This window comes from Triticum urartu, chromosome 7A (assembly GCF_056163025.1).
Source record: "Triticum urartu cultivar PI428250 chromosome 7A, HENAU_Tu73, whole genome shotgun sequence".
Classification (NCBI taxonomy): Eukaryota; Viridiplantae; Streptophyta; class Magnoliopsida; order Poales; family Poaceae; genus Triticum; species Triticum urartu.
Window position 1 is genome coordinate 407889394 of NC_141879.1, and position 13974 is coordinate 407903367.

Consider the following 13974-nt stretch of genomic DNA (forward strand, 5'->3'; position numbering starts at 1 on the left):
TTACTAAGAATCAAGTTTATTTTGTACAATGATCTTCATGGAAGTTTTTATTATATCCTTCTTGGATATCTATCACTTTGGGACTAATTTTCATGTGTTGCTTTTGAGAAGCTCAAACAAATATAAGTGAAGATCATGAGCATATTTTTTCTTCCTCTCAAATTAATTTAAGTGCAAGAGAGAATTTCTTGAAAATTTTACTAAATCTCAAATAAATCTAAGTGAAGCAAGAGAGCATTTCTTCAAAAATACTAAGCACACCGTGCTCAAAAAGATATAAGTGAAGCACTAGAGCAAGTCCATAGCTCATAAAAAATTTAAGTGAAGCATAGAGAGCAATTCTAACAAGTCATAACACAATTTCGGCTCTCTCAAATAGGTGTGTCTAGCAAGGGATCAAGACATAAAACACAAAATAAAACAAGCAAAAACTCATATCATACAAGACGCTCCAAGCCAAACACATAGTATGTGACGAATAAAAATATAGTTTCGAGTAATATACCGATGGTCGTTAGAAGAAAGAGGGGATGCCACTCGGGGGCATCCCCAAGCTTAGTTCGTTGCTCATTTTTGGATAATAGCTTGGGATGCCGGGGCATCCCCAAGCTTAGGCTCTTCTACTCCTTATTCCTTCATCCATCGTAAGATAAACCAAAACTTGAAAACTTCAATCACACAAAACTCAACAAAACCTTCGTGAGATCCGTTAGTATAAGAATAATAAATCACTACCATAAGTGTTGTGTCAAACCAATTCATATTTTGTTCTTGCATTATATCTACGGTATTCCAATTTTTCTATGGCAAAAACTCATCAAAGAAAACCATAGAGCCATCAAAATAAGAACACAACACAAAGAAAATAGAATCTGTCAAAACAGAACAGTTTGTAGCAATCTGACTATTTCGAATACTTATATAACTCCAAAAATTCTGAAAAATTAGGACGACCTGGTAAATTTGTATATTTATCTATTGCAAGTGGAATGGATATTTTATCGCTCTCTGATAAAAAATGATAATTATTTTCGTGAGAGCAAAAGTTTCTGTTGTTTTAGCAAGATCAAACAACTATCAGCCAAGAAGATCCTAAAGGCTTTACTTGGCTCAAACACTAATTAAAACATAAAAAACACAATCATAAAAGTATCATAATTTTGCAAACACTCAAAAACAGGAAACAAAAAGCAAAAATAAATTTTATTCATTGGTTTGCCTCCCAACAAACGCTATAGCTTTACGCCCTTAGCTAGGCATAAAGCAAGGATCTAAGTTTTGTCATCTTTCTTCTTAAACTTCTTAGAGGTGCTTTAATCATGGGGTTTTGTAAACACAACACAAAACATATTATCCATAGAAACCATACCATTCCTAAGTTGATATTCATCATAACCTCTTTGATTCCTCGCAACAATCCAAGAGTAATGTTGGTTAACATTATTGAAAACTTGTTGGATTATATCTAGAACGGGGGCCTCCTTTTTAAGATTCTCATCAAAGATTTTATTATCCCCAAGCAAATGTCTTAAAGCATAGTCACTATTGTAAAGAATTTCATCTATCACAGGGTATTCACGATGCATACCATAAAAATCAAAGATTTCCCTTGCTTCCCGTATTATGTAGTCAAACTCATTCATAAGAACGAGAGTGGCCAACTTTTTAGCCCTAGGATTCTTTATAATGGGGAGCTCAAAAAACAATCGTTGGAAAGTAGGATGAGTACGAAGAAATTTACTTTCAAGTTTCAGAACTAGAAGTGGCATCCGCATAAGATCTAGTAGTTTTAAGTATAGGGGCATCATCAAGACTTAGCTTCCCAATACAATTGAAAAATTCTTGGATACATTCTTTTCCCATAACGTTCCCTTGCCCCAAGATAAAATTTTAGCATCCAGATTGCCCGTACGTCCAATTTTAGGAGTTAGGCCATCATCTGTTGGTGTCATACCGAAATCACTCATGACTGCAAGCAAAGGATAGATCTGGCAAGAAAATGGCGAACAAAAAAGAGAGGCGAATAAAACGGCTAATTTTTGTGAAGTGGGGGAGAGGAAAACGGGAGGCAAATGGCAAATAATGTAAATTGCAAGGAGATGAGATTTGTGATTAGGAACCTGGTATATGTTGAAGATCCTCCCCGGCAATGGTGCCAGAAATTCCTTTTGATGTCGCTTAAAGCTACGTCGGTATTTCCCCAAAGAGGAAGGGATGATGAAGCACAACGGCGGTAGGTATTTCCCTCAGATATGAAACCAAGGTTATCGAACCAGTAGGAGAACCAAGCAACACAACGTAAACAACCCCTACACACAGATAACAAATCCTTGCAACCTGACGTGTTAAAGGGGTTGTCAATCCCTTACGGGTAACGGTGCCAGAAATTGGTGCATAACGGGAAAAAGGTTGTAATAGATTGGATAAATAGATCGCAAATAAAATAAAGTTCAGCAAAGTATTTTTGGATTTTTGGATTAATAGATCTGAAAATAAATGCAAATAAAAGTAGATCGCAAAGGCAAATAATATGAGAAAGAGACCCGGGGGCCGTAGGTTTCACTAGTGGCTTCTCTCGAGAAAAATAGCAAAGCAGCGGGTGAACAAATTACTGTTGGGCAATTGATAGAACTTCAAATACTCATAACGATATCCAGGCAATGATCATTATATAGGCATCACGTCCAAGATTAGTAGACCGACTCCTGCTTGCATATACTACTATTACTCCACACATCGACCCCTATGCAGCATGCATCTAATGTATTAAGTTCATGGAGAAACGAAGTAATGCAATAAGAATGATGACATGATGTAGACAAGATCTATCTATGTAAAGATAGACCCCATCGTTTTATCCTTAGTAGCAATGATACATACGTGTTGGTTCCCTTTCTGTCACTCGGATCAAGCACCGTAAGATCGAATCCACTACAAAGCACCTCTTCCCATTGCAAGATAAATAGATCAAGTTGGCCAAACAAAACCCAAATATCGAAGAAGAAATACGAAGCTATAAGAGATCATGCATAAAAGAGATCAAAGAAACTCAAATAATTTCATGGATATAAAAACATAGATCTGATTATAAACTCAAAGTTCATCGATCCCAACAAGCACACCGCAAAAGAGTTACATCATATGGATCTCCAATAGATCATTGTATTGAGAATCAAGAGAGAGAGAGAGAGATGAAGCCATCTAGCTACTAACTACAGACCCGAAGGTCTATAAAGAACTACTCACGCATCATCAGAGAGGCACCAATGGAGGTGGTGAACCCATCCGAGATGGTGTCCAGATTGGATCTGGTGGTTCTGGACTCTGCGGCGGCTGGATGAATATTTCGTCGACTCGCCTAGGGTTTTGGGAATATTGGGGTATTTATAAAGCAAAGAGGTGGTCCAGGGGGCACCCAAGGTGGCCACAACCCAGCAGGGCGCGCCTGTGCCTCCTGGCACGCCCCGGTGAGTTGTGCCTCCCTCGGGGCACCCCCGAGGCGCAGCCAGGGCCCGTTGTGTTCCTTTTGGCCCATAAAAATTCTCCATAAAGTTTCATGGCATTTGGAATCCGTTTGATATTGATTTTCTGCGATGTAAAAAACATGGAAAAAAAACAACACTTGGCACTATGTTAATAGGTTAGTACCAAAAATTGATATAAAATGACTATAAAATTGTAACGCCCTCGATGCAGTTATATCTCCTACGTGTCGAAGCATGACTTAGAGGCATAACCGCATTGAAAGCAATGTCGCAAGTAAGGTAATCTTCACAACAACCCATGTAAATATATAAAAAGGGAAAGGATACATAGTTGGCTTGCACTCGCCACGTCACACAAATACATGAATAACATTACAATCATCCAATACACTCATGGTCCGACTACGGTACCAAAATAAAAGATCAACCCCCACATGCGACACGGTCCCCGATCGCCCCAACTAGGCACCACTACTGATCATCAAAGAAAGACACATAGTAACGGCAAGAGTCTTCGTCAAACTCCCACTAGAGCTCAAGCGCATCGTCTGGAGCGGTATCATCGGTCCCTGCATCTGGTTTGGAAGTAATCTGTGAGTCACGGGGACTCAGCAATCTCGCACCCTCGCGATCAAGACTATTTAAGCTTATAGGTAAGGCAAGGTAATATGTGGAGCTGCAGCAAGCGACTAGCATATATGGTGGCTAACCTGTTCGCAAAAGAGAGCGAGAAGAGAAGGCAAAGCACGAACGAAGAACTATGATCAAGAAGTGATCCTAGAACAACCTACGTCAAACATTACTCCAACACCGTGTTCACTTCCCGGACTCCGCCGAGAAGAGACCATCACGGTTACACATGCGGTTGATTCATTTTAATTAAGTTAAGTTTCAAGTTATCTACAACCGGACATTAACAAATTCCCATCTGCCCATAACCGCGGGCACGGCTTTCAAAAGTTCAAATCCCTGCAGGGGAGTCCCAACTTAGCCCATCACAAGCTCTGACGGTCAACGAAGGATATTCCTTCTCCCGAGACATTCCGATCAGACTCGGCATCCCAGTTTTACAAGACATCCTCGACAATGGTAAAACAAGTCCAGCAACACCGCCCGAATGTGCTGACAAATCCTGATAGGAGCTGCACATGTCTCGTTCTCAGGGCACACTCTGATAAGCAATCCGTACAACTAAAACCTGCTCTCGAGTTTCCCCGAGGTGGCGCTGCAAGGAGCTCCAGTTTGTACCAACACTCAGAGGAGCACTGGCCCGGGGGGGGGTTTAAATAAAGATGACCATTGGGCTCCGGAAACCCAAGGGAAAAAGAGGCTAGGTGGCAAATGGTAAAACCAAGGTTGGGCATTGCTGGAGGAGTTTTATTCAAGGCGAACTGTTAAGGGGTTCCCATTATCACCCAACCGCGTAAGAAACACAAAATCCGGGAACATAACACCGATATGACGGAAACTAGGGCGGCAAGAGTGGACCAAAACACTAGGCAAAAGGCCGAGCCTTCCACCCTTACCAAGTATATAGGTGCATTAAGATAACAAGATAATATGGTGATATCCCAACAGTAAACAATGTTCCAACAAGGAACGATCTCCAATCTTCACCTTCAACTAGCAACGCTATAAGAGGGGCTGAGCAAAGCGGTAACATAGCCAATCAACGGTTTGCTAGGACATGGTGGGTTAGAGGTTTGACATGGCAATTTGGGAGGCATGATAATCAAGTGGTAGACATCGTAGCATAGGCATAGCAAAAGAGCGAGCATCTAGCAAGCAAAGATAGAAGTGATTTCAAGGGTATGATCATCTTGCCTGCAAAGTTGTCAGAGTTGACTTGATCCTCGTAAGCGAACTCAATGGGCTCCTCATTCGCGAACTCGTCTCCCGGCTCTACCCAAACAAGGACAACAAGCAAAAGGAACACAATCAACCACGTGCAATGCTCAAACAACATGATGCAAACAAGGTATGATATGCGGGATGCGATATGCGATGCATATGCAAGATTTGACAAGGAATTATTGAACCTGGCCTCAACTTGGAAATCCAAGAGTTCCACTGGAAAGGTGAGGTGATTTCGGTTGAAATCGATATAAAGATCACCGGAATCGGATGCACGGTTTGGAAATGGCAAGCAAAACAAATATGGCACCGGTCTGCGATAATCAGCAAGTGACCAACTAAATGCATCAAGATAAATATGCTACAGCACTCAAACATGACAACAAAATACATGGCAGGGATCCACTCGTGATGCTTGACAAAAGATGAACACTGAGCTACGGATAATTCATCCATTAACAGGTTCAAACAAGCATGGCAAAAGTGCAATAAATAACAGGTTTCACACTTAGTGAAATTAACACAAGTCTGGAATTTATCATCAGGAAGCACACTTTAGAGTAAGAAAACTACAAGCTACAGGAACTTAATATGGCAAAGCAAGGCATGGCATGAAGATACTCAAAGCACTTAACAAAAGTCCCTTAGTGACCTTGAGCCAAAAGGGATCAGAAAATACAATTGCAAGCATGTGAACATGGCAAAAACATAAACAGATCTCAGGCTTGGTGAAAAACTGGAGCATGCAAATCAGTTAACGGGTAGGCATGTTTACGAGCTCGATGCACTCACTACAGAGCATGGCATGACAAACTAAGCATACACCCATCAAGAATACATAGCATAGCAGCTAGACATGGCAATAACAACAACATAGCATGCACGGATCAATAGGAACATCCTCGGCAAAATCGCTAATCATGTCAACAATCTGCCAGGATTCACGATATAGCAAAAGTAGAGCTCGATTGACTCGAGCTAGGGTGCTCCATAAATGCAAACAAAGACATGGATGGATAGAGCACCACAATGTTAACAAATCATCCTTACTGATCATCCTCAAAATAGGCACGGATCACTAGGAAACAACATGAACATATGGCATAATGACAAAATCAGGACAAGGACTTAGAAATCCCTGAAATCAGCATTACCGATTACGCTACTTTGCAAGCTTGTGCTAGTCACCACAAATATCACAAGAATACATGGCAAGCACCACTGTAAAGATGGCATGTCATATAACAAAACACATATAGAGCTCAGGAGCATGGCATGCACACATTAATCATGGCAAAAATGACAAAATGCCATTTGAAGAAACAGATCTGACAAATTCATCACATAGCCCTCTTCCAACAGCATTTCGGGCATCAAGATGAGATCAAATGAAAATTATGCAATGAGATGAAATGTTGTACTCGTCGAGATGAACATTTTGATATGCTACACACGCAAATCAGAGCTGCGGATGCAGAGATACGACATGATGAAGATTGCCAAAAATTATGGTTTCGGGGATAAAAAGTCAACCGAGAGTTTTCTCAGATCCAGATCCAACGCACGGTACTGTAGCAGTTCGAACTTCGCTGGAGATCTTCGCCGGAAATGGGGCGACGGTGGCCTGACTTGGAGCTCTCGCCGGAGAGTCGATGGGGCTCGTCGGAGTTTCTCTTGCCGGAGCACGAGACGGCGGGCGCGGCGTCAGGGAGGCAAGGGCGGCGCGGCTGCGCGACTCGCCGGGGCGGCGGAGGCGAGGTGGGGCGACGGATGCCGGAGCTGGGGCCGGCCGGAGCGAACAGCGGTGATGATGGCGTGCGGCGGCACGGCGGAAGGAGCGCCGGACGGGAGGAGGACGAAGACCCGGGCGGCGGCGGTGGCCCAGGCCTTGGGGGCCCAGCGTGGGCCGGGCGGGCCGCGTGCGGTGGTGGCCGGCGAGGAGGCCACGTGGCGCGCTCTCACTGGATGAAAGCAGCGACGGAGAACTGTTCGGCCGGAATGGACATGTCCGGTGCGGCAGAAGACGATTTCTAGGGTTTCGGGGGAAGAAGACCCGTGATTTCGAGAGGGGATCTATATATAGGCATAGAGGGAGCTAGCAAGCTCCAAATGGAGTGCGGTTTTCGGTCACGCGATCATGATCGAACGCTCTAGATGATGGAGAGGGTTTAGGTGGGTTTTGGGCCAAATTGGAAGGGTGTTGGGCTGCAACACAAACGAGGCCTTCTCGGTCCCTCGGTTAACCGTTGGAGTATCAAACGAAGTCCAAATGGTACGAAACTTGACAGGCGGTCTACCAGTAGTAAACCAAGGCCGCATGACAAGTGTCGGTCAAATCCGGAAATGTTTAACCCCCACACACGAAAAGAGGTAGAAAGGGGCACCGGAGGAGATAGGAGCGCCGGAATGCAAAACGGACAATGGGGAAAATGCTCGGATGCATGAGACGAACACGTATGCAAATGCAATGCACATGATAACATGATATGAGATGCATAACAAAGACAACAACACACACGGAGACAAAAACTCGAACCTGAGGAAAATAAAATAACTTAGGCCGGAAACGGCAAGAGTTGGGATACAGATAAGGTAAATTACATCCGGGGTGTTACAAAAATGATTATAAAACATCCAAGATTGATAATATAACAGGATGGAACAATCAAAAATTATAGATACGTTGGAGAAATATCAGCATCCCCAAGTTTAACTCCTACTCGTCCTCGAGTAGGGAAGTGATAAAAACAGAATTTTTGATGTCAAATGTTGCCTAACATGTCATATCATATTTCTTTTATTTATAGCATGGACATTTGGACTTTTATATTGTTCAAAGCAATAGTCTAGTTTTGACATGATAATTTAAATACTAAAGCATATCAACAAGCAACCATGTCTTTCAAAATATCAACGCTAAAATAAGCTATCTCTAGCCCGTCATGCTCAAGCATTGATCCATTCATGAAACACACTCGCATATTAGCTATGTCCAATACTCAAGTACGATCATATTGCCTCCTAGTTCCAAGGAATTTATTATTTGACAACATAAAGTAAATTCATTTTTTGCATTTCGGGACTGGGAATCCCTAATGCCTTTGCCTTACTCTCGTGCAATGACAAGTGAATAAACACTCATCATGAGAATAACACATCTAGCATGGAAAATATTAGCCACACCTCACCGCTCCATGAGCGAAACAAACACACAAAAGAGAAGTTTATTTTAAAAAATTAGAGATGGCACATGCAAATTTGCTTAGAACGGCAAAAGAAGACCGCATATATGTAGATATAGTGGACTCATGTGGGAAAACTGGGTTAAAGGTTTTTGGATGCACAAGTAGTGATCATACTTAGTGCAAAATAAAGGCTAGCAAAAGATTGTGAAGCGACCAACCAAGAAACGAATAATCTCATAAGCGAGCATTAAGCATAACTAACACCGAATAATGCATCATAAGTAGGATATAATTTCATTGCATAACTATTGACTTTCGTGCTTGCATAGGTAATCACAAACCTTAACACCAATATTCTTACTAAAGCATAATTACTCATCAAGATGACTCATGTATCACATCATCATATCTCAAAACTATTACTAAGAATCAATTTTATTTTGTCCAATGATCTTCATGGAAGTTTTTATTATATCTTTCTTGGATATCTATCACTTTGGGACTAATTTTTATGTGTTGCTTTTGACAAGCTCAAACAAATATAAGTGAAGATCATGTGCATAATTTTTCTTTCTCTCAAATTAATTTAAGTGAAGCAAGAGAGAACTTCTTGAAAAATTTACCAACTCTCAAATAAATCTAAGTGAAGCAAGAGAGCATTTCTTAAAAAGTACTAAGCATACCGTGCTCAAAAAGATATAAGTGAAGCACTAGAGCAAGTCCATAGCTCATAAAAAATTTAAGTGAAGCATAGAGAGCAATTGTAACAAGTCATGACACAATTTTGGCTCTCTCAAATAGGTGTGTCAAGCAAGGGATCAAGACTTAAAACACATAATAAAACAAGCAAAGACTCATATCATAAAAGACGCTCCAAGCAAAACACATAGTATGTGACGAATAAAAATATTGCTTCGAGTAATATACCGATGGTCGTTAGAAGAAAGAGAGGATGCCACTCGGGGGCATCCTCAAGCTTAGTTCGTTGCTCATTTTTGGATGATAGTTTGGGGTGCCGGGGCATCCCCAAGCTTAGGCTCTTCTACTCCTTATTCCTTCATCCATTGTAAGATAACCCAAAACCTTCGTGAGATCTGTTAGTATAAGAATAATAAATCACTACTATAAGTGATGTATCAAACCAATTCATATTTTTGTTCTTGCATTATATCTACTGTATTCCAATTTTTCTATGGCAAAACCCCATCAAAGAAAACCATAGAGCCATCAAAATAAACACACAACACAAAGAAAACAGAATCTGTCAAAACAGAATAGTGTGTAGAAATCTAACTATTTCGAATACTTCCGTAACTCCAAAAATTCTGAAAAATTAGGACGACCTGATCAATTTGTATACTAGTGGACATGTTGCACCAAATGACGCAGAGACCCACTAAAGCCATGTTGTCGATGAAAATAGTTTCATTTTGCAATGACATATTTGATATGTTTATCTCGCTAAAGAACCCGAGTTTGGAAAAAACATATTTGTATAATATGTGTAGACCAGTTAAGGAAGCATTTTTTTAGTTGAAAATATGGCTACTACATTGAGAAATCTGAGTTTAAAAGAGAACATATTTGTCCAAATGAGCAAGGTAAGTACATGACAGACAACTTTACATTCCACGAAGATGCGACGCGACATCTTCCTTTTTTTTGTGGGTGACGCGACATCTTCCTTGACTTGATTATGTTCAAGCACATTTGGAGATCAAACCCATAATTTATTAACATATTGCTTTCCAAACATACAAACTCCTGTTGTGCCAAATGGCAAAGAAAGAATTAAATGCACGTATTTTGCTTAACTTAAGAATGCACTTGGGTTATCTTGGTACAATGGCCTTGTTATTTGAATTAATATGATTCTTTTAAATAACTTTGCAAATGATGGTTAGCATGGCATAGGATTTTTAACCTATAATATATGGCAATGGTGCCAAAGGTTTTTCTTATATTGTTGTGTTGTTGGATGTTCTATCATGCATTAAAGAAATGCAAACCAACCTATGGTTGGATGGTTATGAGGATAGTGGTATCCCCTGTCCACCAGAGTTCAAATCTCAAACTTAGACATCCTTCAAGCGATATATGTTTAGTGGGAGGAGACATTCCCGTCGAACAAAGACGTTTGTGGCGACTTCATCAATCTCAAAATGATGTGCTAGCTTAGTCTCTCGAAGATGCTCATAAGGGTAGGGCGGTATCCCCTGTCCACCAGAGTTCAAATCTCAGACTTGACATTGGTGCTTGCATTTTTCTGAATTTACTCCAGGCCTTCCAGCGATATATATTCAGTGGGATGAGACATTCCCGTCGAACAAAGACGTTTGTGGCGACTTCGTCAATCTCAAAATGATGTGCCAACTCAGTCTCTCAAAGATACTCATAGGGGTAGGGTGTGCGAGTGTGTGTTCATATGAATGAGTGTATGCTCATGTATTTGAATGACTCCGATTGTACTCTGTTCAAAAAAAGAAAAAGAAAAAGGAAGGAAATAGGTGTAGAGTGGCGTTTTGACACATGGGAGCATATGCTCCTGGATTTTAAAATGTGTTTTAAATATATTTTGAAATGTCATAAAATTCAGACAAAATGATTCTCACGTACATCTCAACATTCTATGTGCATACAAACTTCATTTCATGGAAAACCGGCAACTTTTGTGTCACATGCCAAAAAGATAGAATTTAGTATTAAAAAAGGCTTTTCATGAGACATTTCTTTTGTCTTTTTTACATAAGGTGTATAAAATGTCGGTTTTTCATAGCTGCAATGTGTGTGTACTGCTTTTAGATAGCAAGTACCGATAATCAGTTCCAACACTGACCATTTAATTTTATCATCATTTTTTAAGAATAGATAAATGCAACAAATGTCTAGGTAAGATTATCCACTACTTAATTATCTTTCATTTTGCCTTCCAATTCAAGTGCTTACAGGATAACATGTATTTTTTTCAACCTTACGACAGTACAAATTTTTCGAAAAGGGTTTAAATTGGTTTCTTTTGCGAGCGGTGGGTACATACAGTTTGGGAAAATGGGTGTCAAGGTACAAAAACTCCTTGACGAATTAGTAATCAAGTGTAACGAAATGCTGAGGTGAGAAAGATGGTTCAACATGTATCTAACTGAATCATTCAGCCTCTCATTATTTTGAGCAAATAGGCTCAAGACAATGTATCATCTATCAGCCTACTTAAGTGAGTTTCTTTGTGGAGTGTTCCTTGCGGTTGGGAAGTCGTGCAAACATCAAATGAGCCTAGTATCCCAAGCCAACTTCTATGCGATAACTAAGCTAAGATAACATTTCTAACATTTGGAAAAGGGACACATAGATCATGAGCACTCCATGGATTCTTGCTCATTCAAAGAAAGGGCTTCTTCTGACTTACTCTCTTGTAATGTGATACATAGATCAGCTACTAAGTGTTTCGAAAAGAGAAATTATTTTGTCGTCGAAAGAAAAAACTCGAGTAATCCAAACCAAACCACGAGCTGAGGTGGCGGCGAGCACTCACCTTGACCTTGTCGAGCTTGCCCTCATTCAGAACCTTGAAAAGGGTGGATCCAGCGGGCGTCTTGAACAGCATCAACATCTCCAACCAAGCCGCAACTCAACTCACCTTGATCGAAGAACAGCCACACAACGAAATCAAAACAAAGACCAAAAATTGCAAAGACATGAGAAATGATCAGCATGGCAACATTGTTCAGCAGTCAAACAGTCCCAAAATGATACATTGAGAAATCTATATTGGCCTTCCAGTTTATAGAAGAATAAGAAACTACAACATGCAGAAAGTAACACATGAATATTCAAACCTTAGTCATATCTGAAGCCATCTTCAGTTGAACAGAGAGAAACCAAATGCTTTAACATCGACATTTTCCTGCACCATATAAATGGCACTAAATCAGCAAAGCGTAGTGCTTAAAAGCATAATCAAAACATGTCACACAGTAGGATAACAAGTTCAACATTTTTGAACGATTCGTAGATTTACCAGTTGTCAACCAAATCACCAGCATAGATCGTAGCCAAGATTACACGCCTATGGATAATAACACACCTCTCGCACCAGATTTGATCCCTACAACATGAAACCCCAAAACGTGTGAGTAGATCGGGCCAAGAGAAAAAAAGAACACACACTAAAACGGAAGAGGGACGGGAGAAAGGACAGGGACCTGGAGGCGGGCGTCCCTGTGGAGCGCCGCCGCCGGCCATGGTGGTTTCCCTCACCTTCTCCTCCAATCCTCGTGGATGGAGAAAAGAGAGATGGAGCAGGGCTGGGATGCTCCTTCCCCTTGTCCTCGGCTGCTGCGCTGCTAGGCACGGAGGGAGAGAGGAGGAGTAGCAACAAGGACGCAGCGAGGACGCAAAGCCGGGCGACGGACCTCCTTCGTCTTCCTCGCAGCTACACCCCACCGTGACTGGAGCTGCTCTTCTCCGGCACGGATCCGCCGTCTGTGTGCAGCTACGGTGGTGGAGGGGGAGTAGCAGGCCATGGAGAGGATCCTACAATGGAGGCAATGGCGAGGAACGAGGAGGAGGGAGGGGCTGTGGGGATCGAAGGGAAAGGAGCTAGGGTTGTGTGGCGGCTGGTGTGGAGCAAGGAACGAGATGACAGGAGGAGACGATGGGATTGGGTGCGAGCGCGCGAAGCGGATTGGGCACGCGACAACGGGCAACCCAGCCAACGACTGCTTGGCGCGAGCCCACACGTCATTGGCCAGCAAAAATGACTGCTTGGCGTGAGCCCACACGTCATTGGCCAGCAAAAATAACCGTGAGATGAAAATTGGGTTTTACTATATACTAGCTAAATACCCGTGCATTGCTACGGGTTGAAACAATATCTCAAAAGTAAATTTCAAAAAAGAATATCTCAAAAAGTAGTGACATGATCAATTACCCTCCACCACGATGGTGTCAACTATGTCGGGGCAACGTTGCTGGCTACTAACTGCTACCGGGAGATGGGTGGTGAGATGAAAGGTGAGGTATGGTTTTAGACGGAGTCCAAGACAGTTGTCGTCCGACCCAACCATCCAGGTCTCGGCTCTATCGCAAGACAACATCGAATGGGGTGGCTAGTGTGTCATGCTGTCGCCTTATGGACATATGATAAGTGCAATCACGGGACCTAGCATGGCCATTGATGCAGCCAACCGAGAAGTCATGCATAGTCGTCATGGGGAGTCACCTTTGTGTGTGTGGTGATTGAGCAATCAACATAGCGTTGTTAGAGCCGACCACAGAGTATAGGGAGAAGGGGTGGCGGCGTAGATGCCCTACAGTAGAAACCCTTGTTGTTCCTCGATATGTTGATTATTTAGATGAAAAACTTAATTTCGTCGAACATAGACAAATTGGTTGACATAATTGGGTAGTGAAAAAAATCAAAGATCGGTTAAATTATTACCCCATCCTCAATT

The 13974-nt window shown here is 41.7% G+C and overlaps 1 long non-coding RNA gene across 2 annotated transcripts; it reads right to left on the reverse strand.

The window, feature by feature from the left end:
• Positions 1-3068: 3068 nt before the first annotated feature.
• Positions 3069-13221, reverse strand: LOC147959768 (uncharacterized). 2 transcript variants are annotated; one of them, XR_015611297.1, is made up of 6 exons: positions 12779-13221; positions 12540-12626; positions 12358-12425; positions 12054-12158; positions 9452-9618; positions 3069-5387 (listed from the first exon to the last, which is right to left on the reverse strand). It is a non-coding gene; the product is annotated as an uncharacterized LOC147959768 (long non-coding RNA). The 2 variants fall into 2 exon arrangements; XR_015611298.1 differs by having other exon boundaries at positions 12724-13221.
• Between the last annotated feature and the right edge of the window lie 753 nt (positions 13222-13974).